This window comes from Camelus ferus, chromosome 6 (genome assembly GCF_009834535.1).
Source record: "Camelus ferus isolate YT-003-E chromosome 6, BCGSAC_Cfer_1.0, whole genome shotgun sequence".
NCBI lineage: Eukaryota > Metazoa > Chordata > Mammalia > Artiodactyla > Camelidae > Camelus > Camelus ferus.
Window position 1 is genome coordinate 52534758 of NC_045701.1, and position 27080 is coordinate 52561837.

Here is a 27080-nt window from a genome sequence, read left to right on the forward strand (position 1 = left end):
AGGTGCACTGGCCAGAGAAGCAAATGGTCCAACTGGGAAGAAACTGTCCTCTGAGCCAGTCAGAGTCACATCCAGAGTCACACCTCCCACCCATCCCATCAATTTCTCTCTTTCCACATGTATTCGGAGACTGTGGCTCACAGACCACCGACAGGCAGGAGGCTGATGGAGATAAGCTGAGATGTGTTGTGTCCTGGAATAGCTAGTTGTGTAATAAAAAGTCCCAAAATAGGGAGAGAGACAAGAAGACGGCAGGAGGCAATGCATGCTCGGAGGGCGTGTGATCTTTTATGTGCTACCCTCTAAAACAGAACAGCAATCTCTGTCACCTCTCAGTCTCTCTTCCTAGTCCGAGATCACAGGAATTAGAGCAGGAGGGGCCCCAGCCTAGTGCCCAGAGACTGGCAATAGATGAATATCTGAGAAGTCCTGAAAATTGGGGTTGGCACTACATGAGTCAGTGTACCCTCCAGATCTTCTTTGCTTCTGCCCAAGAAGAAAGTGAGAGAATATGAAGATTTCACCAATACTGTCTACTGGCAAGTGCCAGGCTGGAACATACTGTCCTCTTTTTCAGAGGGGACAGAAAATGCCCAAAGGGGCCCAAGGAAAGAATCCTGCAAGATAAAGGAAAGGAAGCTTTTCAGTTAAAACTTGAAGCAAGATCATACATCTGAAAATAAATGTCTCCAGAGGAGAGAAAAACATTTTAGCAGACATATTTTTGGTAGTCTCAAAAAGATGCAAGAAGGCATCGCCACTGTGAGATAGGAGTCAGGGGCCAACTGGAGAAAACAGATTGGGATGAAGGAAGATTTGCAAAGGTTGAAACAAGAAATGAGGGCAAATATGCCAAAAGTATGATAGAATTAACCCCCTGTACTAAAAAGGGTCAATACAGAGAAGACTCACCGGAAATCAAATCAATAAAATGAAAACAAAGGAAGATACAAAGGGACCAGATAAAAAGACAGCAAACCCAGATCTAAGCTGAGAATTCCATTTATTCCCAGTGAAGAAATGTAACAAGATACTGGAAACAATGGCCAAGAACTTGAAGAAAACTCTCCTGAGCTGGAGAAGATCTGAGATAAAATTGCAGTTACCAGACCCATATAGCGACATATTTTTAAAATTTTTTTAAATTAAAAAAAAATTGGGGGTGGGAAGGGATAGACTGGGATTTCAAAATTGTAGAATAGATAAACAAGATTACACTGTATAGCACAGGGAAATATACACAAAATGTTATGATAACTCACAGAGAAAAAAATGTGCCAATGAGTGTGTATATGTCCATGAATGTCTGAAAAATTGTGCTGAACACTGGAATTTGACACAACATTGTAAAATGATTATAAATCAATAAAAAATGTTTAAAAAAATTGGGGTGAGGGGAAGGTAATTAGGTTTATTTATTTTTATGATTTATTTTAATGGAGGTACTGAGGATTGAACCTAGGATCTCATGCATTCTAAGCACACACTCGACCACTGAGTTATACCTTCCCCCGAGACATATTTTTTAAGATACTTGAGTTTCCAAGTTGAAGAAAGACTCTTTCAGGCATTTAGATAGAAGTGATCAGGTTACTAATGAAACAAACATCAAGCTGGGTTTACACCCCTCAATCCTGAAGAGTGTTCCAGAAGACAAGGTTGTGTCTTAGGAATTCCATATTCAGCCCACAGGATGATTATGTGCGAAGGCTGTAGGAATTCATTTTCAGATTTACAAAGGAGGCAGAAAATAAATCTCAAAGGTTGATAAAAGAGGAAGGAGAAATATGTTCCAAGTTATCCACAGTGTGCTGATGGGTTTTGGGGGGTGGGGGGAGGTTGTAATTAGGGGGAAAGAGATAAAATGTTGTAATTTAATGTGAAATAATGTTTCCTCTGACTAAGCAGTTTTAGTTTGAAAACTGACTTCTCCAAGAGAATGCTTTTTGCCAGTTTATCTCTCAAACTGGAATTATTATAGGATCAGATGGGCCATGTTTCTGGCTTCAGTTGGCAATGAAGGAAATCCTGATAAGCTGAGGTTTTAAGAAATTACATAAAGAGACAAGACATATAAATGGTTTTCTTTCTTCTCATCTGATTTTTTTTTTCAAGTGAAGAAAAGTGCTGGCATCAGTGACAGTGAGCAGTAGTCAGTGGAAACTTAACTAGAATGACTTTGATTAGATAAGTTTTCTCATTTGATATGTTGGTAGAAAATATTTGTTACCTTTATAGCTTATGAGAGTTTGCTCAGGAATTCATGAATTGCACTTGAGCCAATGTTAGAATTTTGAAATAAATTTTTTTTCTCTATGGTTTTGGCTTTTGAGTTCAAGCTTTGATTTGAAGTGAGAGAAAAGAGGAATCTCAGGAATTCTTACATGTGGTGTTCTTCATAGAGTGGGTGTGAAAATTCAAAATTGGAATTTATGCCTATGCAAAATGTAAGAAACAATTGTGACTTTTGAAAAATATGAATGCTTTAATCTAAGACATAATCTTTCCCCATCTTTACTGGGATGTTTATCTTTGCTGAATTTATGTCTATATCAACTGTAGTTGTTAAAAGAAAAAAAGTATTGGAAAAGATTTGGAGAAACTCTGTCATATTGTGGTGCAAGTATTTAGTTACTTGGGGAAATCTTGCCGCCACCTGATTTTTAATAAAACCAGAAGACCCAATTCTTGGCCAGGATGGAATTAGCAACCTCCCCTGCCCTGTAGCCCTTCAAACATTCTGATTATTTTGTCATTGACTGCTGACAGCTCACCTGCGTTTCCAACCTTTAATACGTTCCAAGCGTGTAGAGGATGGATGCGGTGAAAGTAAGTTAGAGAGACTCACTTAGGGCCGTTTGTAGACTGAATTGTCCAAAACCATTCATGGTTGAGTTCAAAAGTGTTGCTTAGCATTTACTTACATGTTGTCCAAACATGGTGGCACTTTTACAGGGTAGGAATTTTAAAAGTTGTGTAACATCAATGTGTACAACCAACCAACCAACCGTACGGGTAACTTCCAGTACACACAAACTCCACTAATTGGGTGGGAGACGTGGCATAAATATGAGTCTTAGTCTCTGCTCTCAGCAAAGCGGAAAGCTGGTTAGGAAGACCAGGGTGACGCAAGTGAAATCATTAGCAAATAATCAAGTGTCAAGCTGAGTTGTCTGCCCAGGGCTTGTGTTCCTTCATATGTAAGATAAAAAAACCCACTTATTCCAACAGGACCTGGTGCATAGTAAGTGCCGAACAGAGATTAGCCCACCATGAGCCAATGTTAGAATTTTGTCTATCAATTTGTCAAAGTATTTAAATTACTATCAATTTGTCAAAGTAGTAGAAGGTAAGAGAAAAAATTGATTAGTGTGTGCTGCAGTGGTGGAGAACATTTCATTAGTAATTGAGATTTGAGCTGGGCCTTTGAATGATGGGTAAAATTTAGCTAGCTGGTGACCTAAGCAATGGGAGGGGGCGTCATACGAGGTGGGAAAATAGTAGTTGTCGAAGCCTGTGGGTTGCTGCCTCTACAGTTAGGATAACAGCCTGACTGATTCAGTGGGTGTGTATTGGACTTTGTGGGAAAGAAAATTGAATAGACAGGGTGGGGTTGAGATTATGGAGGCTTTACAAGTCAGGCAAAGGAGTTAGGATTTTCATAGGCTTAGCAATGAGTTGTCTACACTTGAGTCAAAGGAGTAATTTAACAAAGAGTTTGGGAGTGGGAGGCAGGGTGGTTGGAAGGAGTGGACCGCTGAAGTCAAGGGAGGGCAGGGAGAAGGCTGTGACCACTGCCCTGCTGAGCCATAATCAGGACTTGGTTGGCAGAATGGAGAGTAAGAATTAGAGCCAAGGAACTGTGAGGAAGGAAGTGACAAGCTGGGGAAAAACAGCAGAGCAATAGAAGACAGGGCAGTTATGTTTCGAGATCTAGTGCCACATTTTCTGAGCCCAACTTCAGGAGACAAGGTGGACAAATAAATGTGCGGTTGGGGAACAGTTGAGGCTGAATAATTGAAGATGTTGCTGAAAATGAGACTTCTGAGGACCAAAGTACATGGCCAGGCAGGGAACAAAGACTAATAATAAATTGGGAAAGAATATGAAGAGGGAGGGATCTACTCCAATGTTTTTTAGCTTGTATCTATGACGTATCTGTATTCCTGCTGTGTAGAAAACATTTGCTAGGAAGGCAAACATTGGTTGAAAAATCCAGGACTGTAATGATCTGTTTTCATGTGTGTATTGTCCAGGGGTCAATTGATGCCTGAAGGTAAAGTTGCATCATATTTATATATAGTGAGTAGTCTGGTGTCTTATCCAGGTTCAAACCCTAATACCACCATATCTAACTGTGTACCTCTAAGTGAGTTACTAACTCTTTCCATGCTTTAGTTTCCTCATGGGTAAAATGGAATAATAGGAGTATCTACCCCCTAATGATAATGATGTTATCTGGGAGGAGTGGTAATAGCGGTGGTCGTGGTGGCGGGTCATGGTGCAGTGGCGAGGAGACGTGGTGTACTTCACCCCACTGAATGTAAACACCGGAACCTGTTGTGCAGGAAATGCATTTCCAACCACTATGCTGAAAGCATAGTTAACAAAGGAAATTCTTGTGAAACTACATGTGAAAGACCAAGTAAAGAGGAGATAATTAGGGAGTGAGTAATCTCTTCAGGCCAAAACCTCTGGTTTTAGGGGGTGTCATCTTGGTCCATCTGTTATGCAAAGATCACTTAATTAAAACAATAATCTGCAGGTTGCATTCTTGTAGGTATGGCACTTGAGCGGTAAGAGTGAAAACACGAGGTGTCTACTGTTTGCAGATATACAAGGTGTAAAAGACACAAACTCTTTATGAGTTAAAATCAGCTGGATTCCAGGTTGATATCCCCTAGGTTATGTTTTCTCTGATCATTCAAGTTGGCTTTAAAAAAACCCCTTAAATAACTTTATTGGTATTTTGTACAGCAAGGTACACATATTTCAGATGTACAATCTGATGAATTTTGGTAGATGTAAATACCTATGAAACCACACTATAGTCAAGATACCTAACATTTCCATCACTCCCCAAGAGGTGCAAATTTTGAACTCCCAATTTATCTCTTCCCACCCCCTTTACCCCTGGTAGCTGTAAGTTTGTTCTCTATGTCTGTGAACCTGTTTCTGTTTTGTAAATAAGCTGGCTTTTATTGTAGCTCTTACACTGCAGACAGGTTATTTCCTGGGTCTTGAAAAATGGCCAGTTTACAATAAGTGTGTGCTGTCAAAGGAATACTCCCAGTCACTTGACTGAAATCTGGAAAGCATGAGAATGCTTTCTGGCACATGGGCTCTGCCAAATGCTTTCTGGAGTGGGCCATTCAGTCAATAAATCAGAAACAGAGATTAGGGCATATGCAGAACAGGCCCTTTTGTTTTTTCAGGAACTGGCCTCAATTAGTATTATGTTTTATTTTGTCTGTTCAAATCATGCTTATAATTGCAGTCTCCCCTGGGTATACCAGAAGGCATGCAGTATGGTGATGGGAAACTCAGCTCTTGCCATTTTTCGAAGAAGGTGGAGGTTTCAGGGACTGGAGAGTGCGGGATCATTTCAGTAGAGAAAAGGAAAACCTGTCTAGCCAAGGATGACCATCTGACTTTGATTAGTGCTTTCCCTGACATGAAAGAGATGCTGCCCCTGGTAGAATTACCTAGCTTTACCTACTTTGGGCTCAAATCCAGATGTTCCCTAGAGCTGTTTGCTGACCACCTGAAATGCTGACTAGGGCTTATATCATGGCATGTGGGCAGGAGGTAGGCCCTCTGTCTGGAGCCAGCCCGAGCACATGGTGTCATGGAGATGGTTGAAGCCCACACCCCTGTTTGGCTGAAGGCCACATACTCCCTCCAGAGCCAGTGGAGGGGCTCCTCAATGCATGTTCTAGAGCAAACCTTTAACTGCTGCAGAGCAGGCCAGAAGAAGGGCTCTGTTGGTGTTCCCATGCCTCGTGTTTACCAGACAGTCAGAACTGTCTGGTGTCTTCAGCTCCATCTCGGCTCATTGAGAATCCCTGGGAAGAGTAAACTTCAGAAATGCAACAAAAATTTTTACAAAGTGGGACAATCTGTCTGCATAATACAACCATCTCTAGGAACTTGTTAGGGGCTTGTTAAAACCTTGTTGGCTTGCAACGAGTTTGAGTTTTTTCCTAAGTACCAAGAGAAACCATTAGAGGATTTTAATCAGGGAGGTGACAAAATTTGGTTTGAAAATGACAAGCAAATACTACTGAAGGTGACTCAAAATGTATTTTTAAATCAATATTTCATTTTTATGTTTTAGGAAAAAGGAAGAGAATTAAGGTTTATTGAGCACCTCTTATGAACGACATATTGTTTTGGATACTTCTATATTTTGGGTAACTTTTAGAATAATCCTAGAGGTAATTCTTAGTATCTGTATTCATCCTGATGATAAAACTAAAGCTTGGAGAGATTAAGTAACTTGCCAAAGGCCACATGGTTTGGGCAAAGCCAAACATCAACTCCTCCTGAGGAGTGTACGCTGTCTGTTATGCCATGTTGTCTTAGCACATGGGTGTCTAGCACAGTGCCTTGAATGTAGAAAATGTTCAATAAATCTCTGTTAAACGTATGTACAGAGCAAACATTTCCATTTAAAATTTCTATCTTTATTTTTAACACTGCATCCCAAAACAATGCCCTAGGGTAAGAAGTAAATAAAAACAACAACATTAGCCCTACTTTAATGAGAGTCTGAAAACTTTGAGAAACAATCTAGAAAAACTTAGGACTCGTTTCAATTAGGGGGTCTAGGTCAGGGTTCAGTCATGGGAAATGTAATCCATTTCTCATTCTTAAGCAGAAAGAAATTTAATACAGGAATTGAGGACGTTAAGAATTTTTGGAGGGTGAAACCTGACCTCCTGAGGACCGCGACTGAAGTGTGGGGAGGCCTGGTGGCTGAGTTATCTGAGAAATTTCTGGAGAGTGACATCAGCAAGATGGTGAACTAGGTGGCTCCCAACTTCCGTCTTCATCACAGAAATAGCGACTAGGGGCTATCTGTAGACAAGACACCGTTGTGAAGATCTCAGAATTGCTGGGAAAGCTGGGAGAGGGCGTGCTAGGCAGGGACTCCAGGATGACTCCCAGAATAAATGACCATCTGACCTGCCAGGGGAAGTGTCCTCTGCCTCCTGCTGCTGCAGTTAGGAGCGGTGTGTAGCTCAGGAGTTCATTGATTGAACTGCTGACTCCACAAACACATCACCTTAGCTGAATGACACAATCAGGAAAGCTCCCCTGCCGCCAGCTGAACTGTCCCTCAGCGGGCACGCTGCTGGAGACTGGACCCTGGACCACTGCTGCAGAAAAGCTCCTGCCTGTGCAAACCCATCTGCCAACAGCAAGAGTAGAAGCAGCAGGAGGAACAGCACCCCCCCTCACGTCCATCCTCCAAATCTCCCACACATGCCTCTAATTGGCAGAACTGATTTGCAAACCAAACCTAGGCTGCAAGGAGCCTGGGAAATATAGCTTTTAGCTTTCCAACCTCTGCACAGTCGAAGGCAAGTGGAATGGATGATGGATACCAAGTTCTCACATCCCCCATAGCCCTCCCCTTCCTGCCCAAGTGCAATGTCTGCCCCTTGACAAAGCCGTTGTGAAATTCTTCAGCAATGCAGCCAACGAGGGAGCATTTGGGTTGACGTTAGTCAGATGTTGCTACCCTCTGAGCGATGAAGGGCTGTGATAGCATCTTGCTGTGTGAGAAGCAGACTTCTTGGACCCGTGTTTGTCCCATGATACTTTTGTCCTCAAAGAGAAATAAACAGGATTTAGAGTATGCTCTGGAAGGTCCTCAGAAGAACACAGTGTGATTACGGCTCACATGATGTCTCGATAATCTTGCCAAGTGTTTAACCAAGCTCATAAGCATCTGTGTATGGTAGGCTTTTAAGAAGCCTGAGACTGTGGGCCTTAGCGGGCCTCTCACCAACCACCAGCTTTGAGAAGATGGAAGATGCCTTTCCTATGAATCACATTCTCTTATATGAGAAGTTTATTTTCAGAGTTGACTTGCCATGAAGTTTGAGCTGAGAAATTTGAGAGCCGTCCATGCCAGTTGAGGACACAACCCTTCTCCCTGAGTCCTCAAGGAAAGACCCTGGCTTGGCTTGGCTTTAAACGTGGAAGTGTATTAATTAGATTCTCATTCAACAGGCGTATATTTCAGGGATGCAGTCGTCAGCATTCTAGTGTCCTCAGGTTTCTTGATAAGGAAGAGTCCAGAAGATTGCTAAACCACAGATTCCCTCATCTTTGACATGGGGATTAAACCTCTTAACATCACAGGGAGGACGGAAGCCTGCATGAGAGCACACATCAAAGCATTTAGCACGTTTCCTGCCATGTGTTAAGCAACTCAAAAAACTGACTTCTCACCCACGTGATTCTTCTGTCACAGGCTAGAGTGGCGGCAAATCTCCACGGGCCACCAAATGTGCTGCCTCAGTTGACACCTGCACTTTCTGCCCATTTGTTTTGAGGAATGAAAGCAGTTTAACAAAGATATTAACATGATTCATGTCCATGCCAGTGGGAGGAGATTAAAGCACGTTTTTATAATTTGTTTGGAAGGCAGGATTTCCACATGAAGTGGTTAAAATGGAGACCAGTATTTACAGGAATCCTTTTAGTTGTATGGAGAATTTGTGCTCTGTGACAATAGCTGATATCTTTTTTCTTTCTTGTCTTCAGTCCAAGATGATGCCCTAGAGACAGCATGGTAGAGGCCACAGGGTCCCATGGAAAATCCCTAGACTAGGAGTACGGAAATCTGATTTCTACGTGTGCCTCCAACCTTGGTTAACTGTGTAACCTTCACACAGTTGCTTAACATCTGTAAACTTCAGTTTCTTTACTTGTAAGGTGATGATAACAATACCATTTTTCCTGTTGCCAAGAACCCTGGTGAGTGCCAGGGCACCCAATGCCCCTGCTTTCCAGACTCAGTCTGCTCTGAGACCCCACCTAGGCCTGTTTCCCCAGCAGCATCCCCCCCGTCTTCAGACTTGACTTGATTCATCTTTCAACCCACAGGGCCTTGCTCTGGAGTAGAGTGAATCATATAAACATGTGAGAATTTTCCTGGCTTGATACAGCCTCCCCCCCACCTGCCCCAACTTGACAGAGATCTAAACCCTCCTAAAAAACTGAGTAATATTGCAATTTCAGGAAATTTTGAGCCAAAAGGGTCTCAGGGACTCAGGGTTAGTTCTCTAAGGCTGCCACAACAAAGTAGCTCAAACTGAGTGGCTCAAAACAACAGAATGTTGCTCTCTTAGAGATCTGGAGGCCAAAAGTCTGAGATCAAGGTGTTGGCAGGGCCATGATCGTTCTGAAGGCTCGAGGGCAGAATCCCTCCTTGCCTTGTCCTAGATTCTGGTGGCTCATGGCTGTCCTTGGTGTTCCTTTGCTTGTAGCCTCATCACTCCAATCTGTGCAGGGCTCTTACCTGGCCTTTTCTGTGCCCTCTCCTTTTTCTTCTAAGAGCAGTGGTGGTTGGCTTTAGGACTCACCCATATCTAGTAGGACCTCATCCTAAGTACATCTGCAAGACCCTACTTCCAAATAAGGGCCTATTCTGAGGTTCTGGGTGGACATGTATTTTGGGGAGACAGTACCCAGCCTACTACAGGGGCCCTTTAAATTGTGCACTCTGTGGGCAGATGTATGTTTTTTCGGTAAGACAAACCCAAGATCCAGCACACACTTTGAGGAACAATGCCGCTTACCATCTCTTCATCCCATTCTCACCCTCCGACTCAATCCTGTTCAAAATTCTTTGTCCCTATATTGTCCCTCTCGACCCTAACCATAAACCTGGGTGTCCCCTTGGACTCATTCCTTGCCCTCACTGTTACTCCCCAACCTCCCCATTCCAACCAGTCATCAAAGCCCGTGCAGTCTCTCTCCAAGTTCCAGTTGAATCTCTCCCCTCGTCTCCATCTCCCACAGCCAGTGCTGGCTTCTGCACTGCTGCCTGAGACGCTGTATGAGCCTCAAAGCTAAGTCCCCTGGCTCTGGTCTTCTTCTCCTGTTCCCATCTCCCTATTGTTTCCTGAGTCTTTAGAAAAGCAAATATGGTCAGCTCACATCCCTGCTGACAGTCCTGCGGGGACTCCATCTAACGTCTGCCTCATCTCCCCTTTCAGGTCCTCACATATATGCTCCCCTCCAGCCACACCAAGCGCTGTGTGGCTTCCTGAGCTTGCCATGCTCTTCCTCGCCTCTGCTCTCCGGCACAACGTGCTCATGGAGCCTGCCTGACTCAGCTCTGTTCATCCTTGCAGACCTATCTCAAGCTCATTTTCATTTCTGAAGCCAACTCTGTTGACTCCCCAGCTGGGTTAGGCATACACTTCTGTATGCCTCTTACCCCCCTCATCTGTATGCACAGGTGCTTAATTCTTGATTTTCTTATCTGTCTCTCACACTAGATGCCTTCATGGTACGTACCTTTCTTCTCTGTATTCCAGACATCTCTGTCCTCCAGACATCTCTGTCCCAGACAGCAAACATGGTACCAGGCACATAGTAGGTGTATTAAGTACTTGCTGAGTGAACGAAATGAGGTCTTCCTGGCAGAGTTTAAAACTAGGAATTGGCCATATCAGAGCCAATGTGTGGCGGTTCTCATGTAACATGCGGCCCTCTGAGATTTCTAATTTCTATATTAGAATATTCAACATGTGATTCTCTAGGCCTGCTGGGGTCATGTCATCCCTTTGTGAAGGTGATTACATATGTGGTTACAGAAGCACAGGTGAAGCTCAGCTGAGGATTATATATGTCTCTCTCTCTTTCCATACACACACACACACACACACACACACACACACACACACATACATAAAATCTTCATGTTTTATTTATATGGCTGTATTTTTCTAACTGAGCAGAAAACCTCCTGACGGGTTAACTTTCCTGAGGGGAGAAGTCTGAGCCCAGGGCATCTTCACAATGGGAGACATCCAGAAAGTACCACCAGTCAAGCAAAGGATGGCTAAGAAGCATGTCAGTGTAGTTCTCAGAAATACATCAGAATTATGGCTCTGAGTTTACCGGACTGCCCCCTTGACCTTCCAGTCACGTCGGCAAGCTGTATCACTTTCTTTCCGGGAGTCTGAATGGACTCAGGAGGCATATCTGACCACTGAGATCCAGCAGTGAGCTGTATGGTGTGGCAGGAGGATTCCGTACCTAGGATTCTGTAGGGAATTCCTCTGTGACTTGCATGCACGGGCACTTTCATTCACAGACTCTACAGCACGTATGAGCTCCTCACTGTATACCTGTTACCATAACTGATGCTGTGGGTGTAGAGAAAAAGACCGGACCGGCTCCCAGGGGAACCAGATTTTACACCTGTGTCTTCAGTGGCACTTGCTCAGTGCTGATCACTTTCCTGGTCCATCCAGAGCCTTTCTTATCTGTAGACTCAAACCCCAGGCACTTATTTAGCATTGAAAGTGATGAGTCCAGTGGTGGGGATGCTCGTCCTTACGTGGAAGATTCCCTTCTTTGTCATTTAGTCTATATTACCGTATCAGCTAAAAATCTCTGACCTTGCAGTCCTTAAAAAGAAAGATGTAATGGATGGATGACGGTAGAAGGAAGATCCAGATACAGTATTAAGGGAAAAAAAGCAAGGTTCAGTATAGTATATATAGTATGTATATGTATATAGTGTAAAACCATTTTTATTTTTATTTTTTTAATTTTATTTTTCTTTTTTATTGTAAAGTTACAGTGTGTCAATTTCTGGTGTACAGCATAATGTCCCAGTCATGCATATATATACATATATTCGTTTTCATATTCTTTTTTATTAAAGGTTGTTACAAGATACTGAATATAGTTCCCTGTGCCATTTTTATTTTTGAAACACTGGTGGAATGTTGTTCTGGGACCAGCAGTATCAGCATTGCCCAGGAACTTGATGGAAAAGCAGATTCCATCCCCACCCTACCATCCTCCTGAATCAGAAACTGCACGTGGGGCCGACCTCCAGATGGTTCTGATGCACCCTCAAGTTGGAGAACCACGGCTCTAGAGTGTCCTGTCCTGGGATAGTTTACTACTATGAGTAGTGTTCTAGGATCTGTATGTAACACCTTCATAATTTGCATATGGTCCCTGTAAATGGTTTACTTATGTTTGTAAAGGATTTTGATTACATCGTACTTCTGTATCAGAAATATGGGCAATGTATTCATATTTGTCTTTTCTTTACAAAATCAGTCAAACAAAAAGCCCACAAATTATATGCACCCCAAAATGCTGACGACTACAATAAAAAAATATCTGGAGGACGATACATTAAGCCAGTGCTTTTCAGACTTTGATGCGCGTACAGATTGCGTCCAGGCCTTGTTAAAATGCAAGACAGCATTGAAGCCTGAGGTTCTGTATTTGGAACCAGCTCCAGGCCAAGGCTGCTGGTCTGTGGATCACATTTTGAATAGCAAGCCACTAAAATGTTATCCATGGTCATTTCTGGAAGGTAAAATTATGGGAGATTTTCACTTTCTGCATTTCACCGTTGTGCATTATTTGAGTGCTGTTTTTTTTACAAAGAGCTGTATTCAGAAAGAATAGAGAGTTTTTAAATCTTTCACCAGAATTTGCCTTACTTCTCTATTTCTCTGCTATGCAGGCTTAGCCTTTAAAAATAAAATTTCCAAGAGTGCATCAAAAGGAAACTAATTTATTGGCCTTATGCATCACCATGCCACCTGAATCATTGTGGACATAATGTTAAAAATCAGTAATGTTAATATTTTATAACTATACCCTAACCTTTAAAAATTGTGAATCACTATATTGTATACCTGTAACATGTAATATTAGACATCAACTATACTTCAGTTTAAAAAATATGATATTGTAAAATAGACACATAAATAAAGTTTAAAAAAGCAGTAGTGTTAGATGGTAGAGGGCAGTTGGAAGGGATTCAAATTAGCTGGAATTTTTTCAGTGGCAGGCATCAAAAACGTAATTGAAATAGGCTTAAGGAACTAAAGGAAATTTTTAACAAATCCAAAGGAAATGATGGTTTCAGTCAGGGCTGAACCTAAGTTTTCAAATGACATTCTTAGGAATTGGTCCCTTGCCATCTCTCGGCTCTGCTTTCCTCTGCCATGGCTTTGTCTTCACGCATCCCTCTTTCCCTAGGAGGCCACCAGAAGCACGAGACTCTGTTTTATCAGAGTAGTGGCCACAGCAAGATGAGAACTCCTCTTCCCAGCAAGTCCCGGAAATGACTCCTGTTGGCACCAGCCCATCTTTGAATCTCCCAGTGACTCCGACCGGCCAGCCGTGGCCACAGGCACGTTTCTGAAGAAGCCTGGCAGCGGCACCAATCCCATCCAAACCAGCTGAGAGGAAGGAGTGATTTCCCCAGAGGAAAACCAAAGTGTTTTCACAAGAATAAGGTAGAATAGATGGAAAGCTTGAGAAATGGTGTTCTGTTGTGCAGATCATGCAGCCCTGTCTTCTCATTTTACTTATTTGGAAACCAAGTTAAGTCACGATAGTAAATGGCGGAGCCAAGATTTCCCAATTTCTGCTCCATTGCTCTATCCTCTCTACTGTACAACCTCCACCTTCTTGTAAACTAGAAATGAAATCAAGCATGAAGCCTCTAGGACACCTGCTTATCACTGAAATGTCTTCTTAAATGCTGTATTTCAGATATGAAGCTTAAAGGAGCTGTGGTTGCACATCGATCATCTTTGACTCTCTTGCATTGACTGCTCAGAGTAAGCAAGAAAACCACATTCCTTCTGTGATAGTAATCCTTGCTCCTCCTTTCCTCTTTGGGGAAACAAGCTGAAGCTTGACAAAGTGTAGCTGCTGATCTACTTGGAAAAAGTTTGAGCCCTAACCAGGTGATCCCTTAAGGGAGGCTGATGCCCTATGGATGGAGGGGCTCACACCAGCCTCTGATCCTCTCTTGTGATATATTTTATCCCAAGAACACGATTAACAGTCTAGACTGAGTCCTCCCTTTGGGCGGGCTTGTTGCCCTCCCAGTTTTCCCAGGAACAGAGATATCCTTGCAGACAGGTACAGGCATGCATCAGAAATCTGGAGGCTCGCCCCAAAAGTATGCCTGCCGTTCGTGAAGGGGCAATGCAGTAATTACCTGTGAGTAATGCCGTGGCAGAACTTCTATGAGAAATTAAAGCTGAAAAAGAGGGCTTTCCTTTCCTTGAAGGAAGGGTATTGGGTGAACTCATTCTTGCCTTGGGAACCCACTCTTCTCTTTCCCCCAAAGTCTATCCCTTTCTCCCTAGATATCTTCCCTTAAGCACCCTACTCTGGCACTCAGCAAGCCATAGGAATGAGAAAGGATGGGCGGGAAGTAAACAGTCTGTTTGCTCATAGCAATTGAAAGTTTTCTTTCAGTGGTTCTGGTTCTGGAGGAGGGAGCTGAAGATGAGTAAATCCTGACATTTGCCCTATTCGGAGAGCAGCACCCGGGCTTCTGGTGGCTACAGCAGCAGGTAGGAAAAGAATGGTTGTTCTTACCTTTTGTTTTTCATAAAAGACAATTTGAAGGCAAATTTAATGTTAAGTGTCAGTCTGTTGGTCCCAGAACCAACAAAGGATTTAAATAATATAATTTCTGTCTGTAAACCATCCTAGACTAATAGAGGATTGGTTCTACTGTTGGAGAACGTGTCTTGTGATTTCCTTTTTGGAGAGGGGGTGCCTTGGGTTGTCCGGTATAATAGCCATTGCATCAGTGCCAGGAAGAAATTCATGTCTTGAGTTAGGCAGCGTCGTGTTCTCTGGATTTTCACTTCTGTTGTGCGTGTTTACATACGTGTGTGTCTCACACACCAGACACACAGTCACCTTTGTTAAAACACTCAGAAAAGCACAGATGATGATCTGACCAGAAGACAGGCTCCCTTTGATGCACTGTTTTATTCAAAGTCTTTCAAGAGCCCATCAATTGACTTCTTTGTAAGACACCACCATAATTTTTTTTTTAAAAAAAGAAGTCATTATGAGGCAGAAATATTAAGTAAGTGTCAGTCACATTCATATCCATTACACGCTCACTCTCTGGGTTGCAAAAGGAGACTTTTATGTACTGTGGGGTCATGTACTTCTGTATAAGGGATATAATTTAGTGAAACTAGATGAGAGACTGTAGAGTGAATATGATGAGCCGTTACAGGGTTTGTCATAACCAGATCCCAAGTGTTGTAAAAGTAACATATGATGCGTGCATGATGGAAGGAAGTAATAAAGGGAATATGGAAAAAGATGAAATGGAGTTCCAGGAGAATTTTTAGATCTACTTTTTAAAAGCAAACTAAGGTTTTGAGCGAGCAACTTACTGAATCAATTCTCAGAGAAAATATTTGTGAATTGTGTCATGACTTTATTAAATGACCAAACATTGAGGTTTTCTGTTGTTTACCATTGTGTGTGTGTGTGTGAGAGAGAGAGAGAGAGAGAGAGAAAGAGAGAGAAAGCGGAGACACTCTCTTGGTGACACACTGTGATACAGACAGAAGCTGGCTTATTTTAAAATGCACTTCAGTAAACACTGATTCTGCAAACATTAATCAGCACCTCTGTGTTGTAGGCCCTGTCCTAGAATGAACCTGACAGCCACAGAGATTTAGTGCAGTTACTGCAATGGGGCTCCTAAGGTGGCCTGGTTACCAGAACTACTGGTATACCATCCTCCTAGAAAAGTGTATCTTGTCTCCCAGTTGGAAGTGACATCCTGTTGAAAAGAAACAGCACCTCCCAAGCTTCCTAAATACCCAGAGCTCTGAGGCCAAGGAACAGCAGGGCAGCACTCTTAAATTTGGGTGCTGTTGTGAGCCCTGAGGTCCCTGGGTGGGAGCGAGGTGCTGGTCTCTGACCGGATGCCTGGCCTAGAGCCACACGGGCTCTCAGACCGGGGCAACGCCTTCCCTGCCCTGCGTTCTCCCCCAGACCTGTGGGAGTGAGGGGGGTTGGCTGGAACCCCTTCCTCTATGAAGGAGTCTTCTCTGGGTGTCTCCCAGGGGACCCTCTTCTCCATTTTGTACCACGTGTGAATGGCCCCTGAGCCCTCAGCAAACATGAGTGAAGCTCCTTGCAGACCAGCCCTGGTCCCTCTCCTGCCCTTAGAAGCCGCTCCTCAGCTGACCAGAGGCAGACCCAGAAGCTAGGCTGGCAGATGCACACGTTGCCTCATTACCAGCGCACGGCCGTCCTCTTCACTTCTTCCCCACAGCTCCTGCTGCTTCTCTTGGATGCTGTCAGTAATACCAGTCCCCACTCTGGAAAGTGTCTGAGTGTCATTGATGGTCCCTTGGCTTGGCATGTCTCCCAGTTCTAGTGAGAAATGCTACCGTGAGTGAAATGAAAAAACAGCAACAAAACAAAGATAATAATAACCCCTACCCATTGTAAACATTGGCTCTGTGGCAGGCCCCGTGCTAAAAGCTTTACATCTGGTGCTCATTTATTTTTTACAGCCACCTATGAGGTAGGGACTACTGGTAACCCCATTATACAGACAAATAAATTGAGGCTTAGCTATTTACCTGTTGTTGGGAGGTTCACATCTAACTGCCTGACTCGGAAGCATTCAACACAGCTGTGATGAGAATGACGATCAAGTTTAGCATGAACACTGGCCAAGAGAAGACAGCACAGACCTGTGAGAGGGTGCTTGGACAGATGCCCTTCTGGCCCCCTTAGCTTCCCTGCTCTTCCGTGATGCCTCTGGAAAGGTCTGCCAGAGACCACCAGGGAGACCAGAGGGCTCACTCTGCTGCCTGTGGCTTCTCCCTGCAGGTGGCCTGTCACACTTCCCTTTGAGGTCTGGCAGCCGACATTTATCTTGGTCTTTGTTTACAAACAAGGGCCATGCATCCTGTTCTTTCCTTGCTATTTGGGGCTGACTTTAATCCCAAAAGAGCGTATGTTTTACTTCCACTGTGCTGGACACAGACCCCAGCCTTAAGAGGAGACTGGGAGTGTCCATAACCTGTTCTTTCCCTTCCCTTGACTTTCAGCTACTATGTTCCCCAGAACCTCCCTGGAACCTAGCGTTCTCCTTTAGGGATGGTTTTTGTTTCATCAACTACCCCTCCTGGTACTCCTGAAACTCCTCTGGGGGAGCATTTGTAAAGTCTCCAGGCTGTTTACCCTGGGACTTCACAATTCACAGGTCATGTCATATAGTCATTTCTGAGGGATCCTCTCACGTCTTGAACCCCTTTCTGTTTTCAACCTGTAGGCAAACTCTTCCGTAATGTGGATCTTGTCTTATAAGCCCAGACATCCCAGGGAAGGGCTCAGAGCAGCCCCCACAGTAAGACCACTGGATGGCCCTTTGGTTAACCCAGTGATCTTAACATCAAGACCCCATCCCCTGAGATTTCTTACAAACAATTTTTATTGTGTGACTTGGCAATGAACTAGTGAAGTATCACCTTCTATGAAATTTGGCCTTAACTTGCTTATTTCCAGTTTCAAAGGATTTCTCTATTCTTTCATTTTTATTTCAAGAGAATAAAAGAGTTGAAGATTTGAGGCCACAAAAAGGAAGGGGGCTAATATTAACTAAGCACCTACTATGTGCCAGGTACTCCACTAGCTTCTTTACATATGATACAACATTTAACCCTGAGAGAACCTGGTAAGGTAGGAAGGCCCATTTCTAGTTGAAAAGACTAAGGATCGGAAAGAGTAAAGCCGCTACGTGGGTGGAGATGGAGCACAAACATGCGGCAGAATGCAAAGCCCAGCTTGCTTCCTACCCCACGCTGCCTCCACCTTGATTATAAACCCCTTCCCAGTGGGCAGGAGGGACTCAGATGGCGCATCTCAATTAATCTTTACAGTCCTGGGATTTAGGTATGTGGTGCCTGTTTGGTGGATGAGGAAACCGAGACTTAGGGGGTGCTGCTTGGGTAATGGGCATCAGCTGCTGTTAAGGCTTGACAGTTTCCTAGTCATCTCAGAGGCAGATGCCTTCCCGAGGAAGTGGTGTTCACGTGAAGAACTTAACTCCCAAGATTCTAAGCAACAGTAATCTACTTGTATCACTTTTGATTTTCCAAACCTTGATCTTTGCCATCTGTATTTACTTACACAAGCCCTACTTTGTGTTTCTCACAGTTTTATTTCAAAGACACGGGTCAGTATCTATGAAATGACATGCTTGAATACTATTCTGTTGTTACTTGGGCCAATTCCTCGTTACTGAGCATTTGAGGTGGTTCAAAGAATTCAGCTGCACTTCTTCCATTTGTTGTTGTTGTTGGAGGGTGTGTTTCCCAAAGAGGACGTCAGTGAGTCAAATAGTATGACAGCATTTATAGCTGTCATAACAAATAGCCAGTGGCTTACCTCGGAAGCCTCACCTTGTCACCAGCCACAAACGCAGAGACTGGTTTCCTTACAACTCCAGGCTGCCCTGCTCTTTCCTGAGCTTTGTTCACTTGTAGTTCTCCTGTGCAGAAGTCCTGGGGGTAGTGATGTTAGAGGGCCTTTCCTCCCGTCACTGCGCCTTCCAGCTGAGGGCCAGGCTGAGCCGGCCACCTGCAGCAGCTGCCTCCCATCAGAGTGAGGAAGACCTGAAATGACATGTCCCATGGCCTGATGAGGTTGGAGACAGGGGTAACAGGTATGGGACAAGTGGGGAAGTAAACAGAAATGGGTGAAGCCCATGATAAATAGATAGGTCAGAGGAGAAATAGAGGATATGGGAAAATTAGCTTCTGAGATTCTTGAAATGGAGAGTAGGATGTGAAATATATTTATTCATTTACTGGTTTATGTTGTAGGCCAGCCTCCAAGATGGCCCCAATGGCCCTGTCCCCCTGGCGTTAGTGCCCTATGTGGTCCCCTCCCACATTCCGTCAGGCTTGGTCTGTGAGCCCAGTAGCATATGGGAGAAGTGACAATGTGTCACTTCTGATATTAGATTATAAGAGATGAGGCTTCCATTTTGGTTACTTTCTTCCTCTCCTGAGTCACTCACTCTGGGCCAAGCCAGCTGCCTTGTTGTGAGCAGTGCTTTGGAGCGGACTGTGTGACGAAGAACGTGGCGGTAACAGCATTCTAGCTACAGTAGAATCTAAGTCACGCCTTTGCCAGAAAGCCTGTCCCATCTGCTCAACTCTGTTCCCCGTTGGACCATGAATAGACGTTAGTTACCTGTTGCCACAGAACAAACCACCTCACAATAGCAGCTGAAAACAATGATTAATTATTCCTCACAGCTCTTTGGTTAATTGAGTAGTTCTTATGCTGGCTTTTCCTGGGCTTACTCGTGTGACTGCAGTCAGCTACAGATTAAGAGGGTGACACTCTCATGTGTGGGGCCTCAAATACAAAAGATGGAACAGCTGGGGTGGCCTTTCATTGTGGGCTTTGTCACAGTGGGGTGTTCTCAGTACCAAGAGGACCAGAATTGACAGTGCAAGGCCTCGTGAGGTCTGAACTTGGATGCTACACAATATCACTGCTGCCACATTCTATTAGACAAAGCAAATAAAAAGCCAACCCAGATTCAAAGGGTGGGAGGAATAATCTCTACCTCTCAATTAGAAGATTCGTAAATAATGTGTGGTCATTTCTAATCCATCAAGTCCACCCTCTGGACACAATTATTTAAATGCCCCCCCCATAGGAAAAATAGACTCCACTCTCCCAAGACCCCTGAGATCTCACCCAATGAACACGTTAGGCTCTAAGTCCATGCTCTCGTGATCTGAATCTGTTGCAAACCTAGCTAAGATTCCTCGTACATAGCTCCTCTTCCACCAGAGATAAGGCTTGCCTTCCAGCCTAACAAGTCCTGCACTCTGTTTATTTCCTCTAAATTCTGCTTGTAAACTAAACCATACACCCAATATAGGATGTTGAAAGGGGAACATGGTAACCCCAGCAGATATTTCCATTCAGAAACAGAGTAACAGGAGGCAATGGCAGTAATAGGTCCACAGCACTTCTGAAGTCTACTGGGGCACGTATTTTCAGGTTTTCCTACTCAAGCAGGCAGAGTTCCTTGGTTATGGCTTGGGTCTGCTCTAGACTCAACCCTCTGGGTTCTTGGCTCCATCTTCTGAGATGTCTTTTCCTTGTTTTAATATAAATAGCCTATGTTTGCAGCTTAGTAACGTTCTCAGCCTGCATCCTGACTGTGGAAAGTTGGGGATCTAGAGGTCTCATATCATTTTAAATTCTTACTCCAATCTGATAGAATTTCTTTAAAAACCTTACAGGTTTTCTGTGACTCTCATTGTTCATTTCATTAGACAAAATCTATACCTACAGTTTTTGGGGACAGGCCTCCACACTAGTGCTGTCTAATAGAAATATGATGCAAGCCACAAATGTGAACCATATGTATATATTTTAATATTCTAAGAGCCACAATTTAAATAATAATAAAAAGAAACTGGTGAAAGTAACTTTAGTAGTATATTTTATTTAGCACACAATATCCAAAATATTATCATTTCAACATGTAAGCAATATAAAAATTATTAATAAGATAGTTTACATTTTTTTCATGCTAAGTTTTTAAAATCCAGGGTGTATTTTGTTTTATTTTATTTACTCATTTTTTAATTTTTTCATTGAAGTATAGTTGATTTCGAATGTTGTGTTAATTCAGGGTGTATTTTACACTAATAGTACCTCTCAATTTGGACCGGCTACACTTCAAGTGCCCGATAGTTACATGTGGTTTGTCGCTACTGTGTTGGGCAGCCCGGCTCCAGATTACTCAGAGCTGTTTTGGGATTAGGCTTCTATGAATCTTAGAAGTGCTTTTGTCCGGCTGAGAAGGTCTGCTAAGCATTTCCTAAAGTCTTTTAGAGATTTTGATAATGGGGCCGCTCCTTACAGCCGTATCCTTGATTAATCTTTACTGTGAGACCATTTCATCCTTTGTGAATCCTTTGCCAGCTGGCGAGGATGGAAATGAGGAAACGTGTTACTTCCCAAAGCAGCAGGTCCCAGGCCTTCTTTATTTCCTCTAAATTTTGCTTGCAATCTCAATGATTCCTTCTTTAACTCAATCTTCTCTCTTCCTGTACCATATTCTGCAAAGCTAAAAAAAAAAAATCTATTGATACTTCTAGCATTCTGCCTGGAAATTGCTTTAGCCCAGACCCACAAGTTTATTAGATATGAATTTTTTACCTTACAAATGACTACAGATGACTGTTCAGCTGATTGTTTCAGCAATACGGGTGGCCCTTTCGCCAGCCTCCAGGGAGAATTTCCTAACTGCCCTTTCAGCCTCTGCCAGCCATCTGGTCCCAAAGCCCTTGCCTCATGTCTTCAGTTTGTGTCGGGGCAGCACCCTACTCACCAATTTCTGTTTTAGTTACTCATGGCAGCGTAACAAACAACCCTAAAACTTGGTGACTTGACAACAATTTATTATTTCTCATGATTTTGTGAGTTGACTGGCTGTTTTAACTGCTGGTGTTCCCTGGGCTTATTCATGCAGCCGTCTTCAACTGGAAGGTCACCTGGGGTGGAGATGGGCTGGGCCTCCCTCTCCATGTGCTCTTTCGTCCTGAAGAAGGCTGGCCTTTCTGACATGGGGGAGCCTCTAACCTCATACCTGTCGATCCCATTGGCCAAAGTAAGCACACGTCCGAGCTCAGGGTCAGTATGCGAGGAAACCACACAAAGGTTCGGGTCCTGGGAGGAATGATTAGTTGAGGAATAACTAGTATAAATCTCCTATCGGTATCTTACAGATTACATGAGATGATTTATACATAAAGCACTTTTTAGCCTAGTATTACTGCTCTGAATCTGCCCGAAGTCCCACAGGCAGATACTGGAATTTCGTTCCAAAGCTGATTTTACTTTATGTTTAGAAAGATCCATCCATGTTTGCACTAGTTATGGGCTACCAAGCAGCAAGGGGTTGGGTGGAGGGGACAGGTTATAGTGTCAGACATTGTGCAAAAGCATCAGCTATGTTACCTCGTTTCATCTTCAAAGCAGGCCATTTTACAGATGGAGAAATGAGGCACAGAGAAATGAGTTAAGGGCCCAGGGTCACAGAAGGTATGAGGTGGAGCCTGGGCCTGGGCCCAGGCAGCCTGGCTCTGAGGGCTGGTCTTGTCATCACTTGTCATCACTGTCCCACAGCTGTGTACACACAGAGAAGGCAGGAGAAACCACGAAGGTGGGGGCAAACAAAGCCTGGGGTGCAGAAGAGATCAGGGCAGCATCCCAGAGTCTGTGTGTACGTTCTTTTCAGGTGTCTGACCCTTTGGGTTTTCTGTAGAAACTGTCCTTCTAGAACCCTGACTTTCCTAAGGCAATCAGCTTCCCCCATCAGGACAAATGTATAGGGCGGGGTCTTTCTTCTAGTTAATCTCACTTTGATTCTCACATCTGAACTGAGCTTGTTAAGTTGAAAATATTCTTTCTGATGCATTGTGAAAATAATGGCTCGGTGGCGCTGGACGCTGACCAGAGAGCGTGCTGTGTCTTAGAAGACTGGGACAGGGCTCCTGCCATCCCAGTGGAGAACACACAGGTCCCAACAGAAAACAGTCACTCTGGTTCTGCCACTGCCACGTCAAGATTTCGGATATGTGAAAGTGCCAAGTTTGCAGGATGACATCTTCACAATCATGTCTCTTAAAATCTGCCCAGATGTCACTGCGAGTTGCACTTTCAAGGGTTTTGGGAGTTACACATTTGGGGAAATAATGGGGAAACGTTAAAGAAATAAACCAAGCTGGAAGGAGTCTAATGCAATGTGCGTGTAAAGAGAAAAGTTTTGAGTCAAGTACGATCTGTGCTACTCAACTCTTTTTTGGTTAGTTTTTGTTTAAGTGAGCACAGAAAGGCCTGGGTGATGAGTGTGTCTTCAGTTAACAGAGGAAGAAGATTTATGACGGTGCAGAAACATGGAGGCCACAGAAGGTGCTGCATCCACATAGGTGGGTGCAAGTCGCCTGCCTTCAGCGCCCTGCACTTGGAAGCCCACACAGCGAGCGGTGGAGTGAGCCGTTTCCAGGTTAATTTCTATTGCAAGTGTCAACAATCTCCAAAGTGTTGGCCTAAATTAGGAAGCCGTTTTGATCTTTGATACTGCAGGGATTTTTGCCATGAATACTTGCAGGAAGCTTGCCAGCTTCTCAGGGTGGCCTGTCATTAAGGAAGCTGGGGCTGCCGAGAGCTTGCCTCTTCCTTTGTTGCAGAAATCTTTTCCTCTGCCCAGAAACTCTAGCAGTTTGGGTGTAGAATTGTCCTATGTACTGAAAAAGAGATTGGAATCTCTCCATGCCTGCTCTCTCCTGCCTTGCCTCCTCATTTGAGGTGTTTATGTCATTTTAAATAAACATCTTCAGGATATTTCCAGCAAGAAACATTCTAGAGCATTCGTTATGATTTATCTTGTGTAATTTCAGCCCTTGATGGGAGCCATTTATTCCCATGTTCTGCATCATTGGTTCCCTGACCAAGTACGGGGGACTGGGTATGTTCTCTGTGCCACTGCTCTATACCTCAGATGGCTAGCTTGTTTATGAAACCTTTCATTGTTTGACTAATAGTTAATTATATCCATATTTGTAAAGGGGAAAGGCATGCAGCCTGCTGAAGCGGTACATATATCATGGAGCAAAATATTGTTCCAGAGTTGTATCCTTTCAGCGAAGTCCTTATTACTGAAATAATGGAAATTGTGTTTGTTCGTTCAATGGTTTTGGTAAGCGAGGTGTGTCCATTGCAGACTCATTCTGATGTGCGTGAAATGATGTTCATTGAAGCAGCAGACAAGGTAGATGGTTCCTTTCTGAGTCTCTGAGCCCAGCCAGAACTGTGTTACCAGACGTGGTTTGAGGGGAGCCAATGAGAAAAATAGAAAGGATTAAAGGAAAAAAATAGCAATTCCTGGTCAGGTCAGAGTAAGGTTTTCCCCAGTCTAGAGACAAGCTGGACCGTCAGCTACTGAAAAATGATGCTGAGAGCTGACACTCACTCACATTTCCCTCCCAGCAGGACTCTCAAAAGCACTTTTTGTTTTTCTAGATAAAGATTTATTAAGATGCTGAAGAGAACAGAGTAGGCTAAAACTACCCAGATTTGTTTCACTGTGTTTCTATTTAAATTTAGACAGCCGCTGCCTGTCCTTTTAATCGAGTTGCTCAAACCAGAGCTGAGAAGCCACCCAGCCGATGGCACAGTGCCACATCCTCTGTTCCTCTTCAGGTCCCATGGCTTAAACCTGTCTCAGGTTTTCAGGTCTCAGGTTGCAGAGCTTGGTCTTAAGGCAAACTCGAATTATGAACACTTCCTTCAGAGGCCCATAGTGCCTTTGCATTTTGAACCTCTAGCAGGGAAGCAGAGCCCCCAGCCCAGGGTAGGGTTGGATGGTGCTTTATCAACATGACTCGAGAGAGCTCAGAAAGATTTTTGTCTCCCAGATAATCTCCTGCTCATTTGCCACACCATTAAGGAGCCTTTAAAGAAAAATGTGTATTTATTTATTTATTTTATTGAAGTATAGTTGATTTACAATGTTGTGTTAATTTCTGGTGTACAGCATAGTGATTCAGTTATATATATATATATGTATATTCTTTTTCATATTCTTTTTCATTTTAGGTTATTACAAGATGTTGAATGTTAATTCCCTGTGCTATACAATAGGACCTTGTTGGTTATCTATTTTGTATATAGGAGTGTGTATCTGTTAATCCCAAACTCCTAATTTATCTCTTCTCCCCCTTTCCCTTTTGGTAACCACAAATTTGTTTTCTATGTCTATGAGTCTGTTTCTGTTTTGTAAATAAGTTCATTTGTATCACTTTTTAAGATTCCTCATATAAGTGATATCATATGATATTTGTTTTTCTGTGTCTGACTTATTTCAGTTAGTATGACATCCAAGACCTTAGTATGATCTCCAGGTCCACCCATGTTGCTGCAAATGGCATTTTAATTCTTTTTTATGGCCGAGTAGTATTCCATTGTGTGTATGTATGTGTGTGTGTGTGTGATCTGTTGGTGGACATTTAGATTGCTTCAATGTCTTGGCTATTGTAAATAGTGCTGCTGTGAACATTGGGGTGCATGTATCTTTTCAAATTAGAGTTTTCTTCAGATGTATGCCCAGGAGTGGGATTGCTGGATCATATACTAAGTCTGTTTTTAATTTTTTAAATAATCAAGGAGTCATTTCTTTGTGTTTACAAATATCTTTGGAAAATGCTTATTGTTTGCAGCATAAGGTAAATAGCTTATTTTCCCAAATTGTATATGAATTGGCTATGTTAGATCCATTCTTTCTCATTACAAATTGAACACCTCTGAGAGAAGGGAAAGGGGCTCACAGGTTGGGGACAAGGACAGAGGAGTCATCTAGATGTCATGCCTGGATGAGGAGCTGAGGAAGGGCTCCTGGCAATCAGCGTGTGGATTCTGAGTGCCAGTGATTCCCAAATCTGCACCCATGGCCACAGCCTCGCTCCAGAGTCCCAAATCCATCCTTACAAGTTCCCTGTGGCTGTATCTATCTAAAGTCCAGTGGGCCCCCAAAGTGTAGCCTATTCAAAACTGAATCCATCTTTTCTTCTTTTTTGCCCAAATCTTCTGGAACTTTGGCCCCACTTCCCATACCCAGTCACCGGTCCTGAAACTGGATCTCACTCATTTCTCTGCTCCTTACCTGACACCCCTGACTTCTTTCTTTTTTTTCTAAGCATCTTCATACTGACTATTGCAACAGCCTTTTGATTGGTCTGCCTGTTTCCATCACCTGCTCCCACTTCATTTCCTCTTTCACACCACAGCCAAAATAAACACAGATCTGACCACTACTCTCCTCTAAAACCCTTCCTTTAATTCTGCCATCTCTACAGAATAGTCTAAAGTCCATCGTCCAGCACACAGAGCCCATCTCAGTCTGGCCATGCCCCCCATCCCACCTCCTGGCCACACTGGAACACAAGCCTTAGTGACTTTACTTATGCTCTTTCCCCTGCATTAAATGACCTTTTCCTCTCCATCCTGCTCTCATCAAACCTAGAGTAAATCTCCACTCCTCTGTGAAGCTCTCTTCAGCTCCCCAGGCCGTCCCTCCACTCCTGGACCCCTTGAGATGGTGCTGCTCCTGCAGTGCTGATGCTCAGTGTGGTGCCCACACACAGGAAGTGCTCCACTGATGCTCCTCATTGAAGGAGGGGGATGCTCATGGAGAAGGAGCTCCCAGAGATGACAGAGGTGCAGAGGGAGAAGACGAAACACTGAATGCGAGATTCAAACAGCAAACGAGATCTGTCATTTAGAACCATCAGACTGGAAAAGATGAAAAAGACACAACACCGAGGGTTGAGGGTTAGGGAGAAAAATGAGTGGGTACGCTTGCTCTTGGAAGGATGGAAAACTGGTAGAGATTTGCTTGCTATGAAACATTTTTAGAGGGTGAATCAATGGCTTTAAAAAGATGACAGGAGTTGACCCAGCAATTCCATGTTACAGAATTTATCTTAAGGGAATGATCTGAGAGGGATTCAGTGATGTTTAGATAGAGATCCTTGTTTCCAACAGCAACAATCTAGTGACAACTGAAATGATGTAACTGTAGGCAGTTGATTAAAACAGATCTCAGCGCATTTTCATCCTGGATTATTAGACAGCCATTAAAAATGATAATATAGTTCTGTACTTATGAACGTGCAAGGCTAATATTTGCGATACATTGTAGAGTGAAAGAGTTGGTTATAAAAATATATGCATCTTATAACCTCCCTTCAAAATATTAGCCTAGAAAAAATCATGAGGAATGTGTGTTATCATCTCAATTGTGCCGATTCCCAGCTGGTGGCATTCTTTACATTTTTCTGTATTTTCTGAATTTTTGGAAATGATCAGGAATGGGTTGTATAATCTGACACACACACACACACACACACACATACACACACACACACACACAGGGGCTATTCTATTAGGGGAAAGAGCAGAGAAAGCAGAAGACA

At 43.4% G+C, this 27080-nt stretch overlaps 1 protein-coding gene across 4 annotated transcripts in view; it reads left to right on the forward strand.

Annotated features, from left to right (window-relative positions):
* Positions 1-13829: 13829 nt before the first annotated feature.
* Positions 13830-27080, forward strand: part of FRMD6 (FERM domain containing 6) — a 212813-nt gene continuing 199562 nt past the window's right edge. For 2 of the 4 annotated variants that reach the window (XM_032482029.1, XM_014564736.2), the window contains exon 1: positions 14341-14594. The gene's annotated coding sequence lies outside the window, so the exon portion shown is untranslated. Of the gene's footprint in view, positions 13848-14082; positions 14236-14340; positions 14595-27080 lie in introns of those variants that run through there. The other 2 variants (XM_032482027.1, XM_032482028.1) reach the window with 2 other exon arrangements.